This window comes from Xiphophorus hellerii, chromosome 5 (genome assembly GCF_003331165.1).
Source record: "Xiphophorus hellerii strain 12219 chromosome 5, Xiphophorus_hellerii-4.1, whole genome shotgun sequence".
Lineage (NCBI taxonomy): Eukaryota > Metazoa > Chordata > Actinopteri > Cyprinodontiformes > Poeciliidae > Xiphophorus > Xiphophorus hellerii.
The window spans coordinates 33,306,050-33,307,344 of record NC_045676.1 but is presented as its reverse complement, the minus strand read 5'-3'; positions in this window follow the sequence as shown (position 1 = coordinate 33,307,344).

Here is a 1,295-nt window from a genome sequence, read left to right as displayed (position 1 = left end):
GCATGTGACTAGTTTAATCTTTTCCGATACACAAAGGTGCACAGACTCAATCCTGGAGCCAAATGGACAGAGGTTTCATCAGACAAAACTTAAACTTCTTTTACATTTTCACTGCAATCATAATGTGTGGAGCAGCTTATTGAGATGCTTACTTCAGTCTGGAGGTGTTGTATATTACCAAAACAGAATGAAAGAAGCCTCATGAATCACAAAGCTCCTCCATCCATTCATTTTCTTTGTCCGACCCCTTTGTCCCTTAAGGGGTCGGGATGCTGGTGCCTATCTCCAGCTACATTCCGGGCAAGAGGCAGGGTACACACTGGACACCTGTCCAGTCTGTCGCAACACAGAGACATACAGGACAAACAACCATGCACACACACACACACTCACACCTAGGAAGAATTTAGAGAGACCACTTAACCTGGCAGTCATGTTTTTGGACTGTGGGAGGAAGTCGGAGTACCCGGAGAGAACCCACGCATGCACAGGGAGAACATGCAGAAAGACCCCGGCCGGGAATCGAACCCAGGACCTTCTTGATGCAAGGCAACAGTGCTACCAACTGCGCCACTGTGCAGCCCTACAAAGCTCCTTTTCTTTTCATTTATTCACACAATTATACTATGAAAAACAATAACATATTAATGCTGACAGCAACCCAGCACCAAATTCTAATATTCCATCATCAATTCCTTAACCCCAACCATACATACGATGTCACTTTTTGTCCACTGATCCCTAAACCTAGCCAAACTACAGACACAGCCTGGCTTTAATATTCAGCTTCAATCATTTAATCAATCAATCAAGTTTATTTGTATAGCACTTTTGGCAGTTCAAACTTCTGTACATCATAAAAACACAGGTAAATATTACAAGTGGAACACATCCAACATGACATTGATCGTCCAGTGCTGGGCTCCAATCAGCACACCTTAAAAAGATCCATGATTAGCTGTAGCAATCAATTTTATTTGAGAGATATTTATTTTACATGTAAAAACAATACAGTAGTAATACGGTAGGCAGTTTAGTTTTTAGAAATTTTAATTAAATATTGTCACACAAATGTCGCATAAGTTATTGACGCCAAATGCATTCTGGGTAAAAGACGTCTAGTGGGCCAACTGCTGTAGCTCCGTTCAGCCAAGACAGTTATGAGGAATTTCATTAAGCCTTTTCAATGATGACTACCTACCTCCTTCATGACTACCGCGCTCCAGTGAAATTAATGAGAATGTAGAAATCACAAGAGGTAATGAAGATGGGGAGGACCAAAAAATATAACAAAA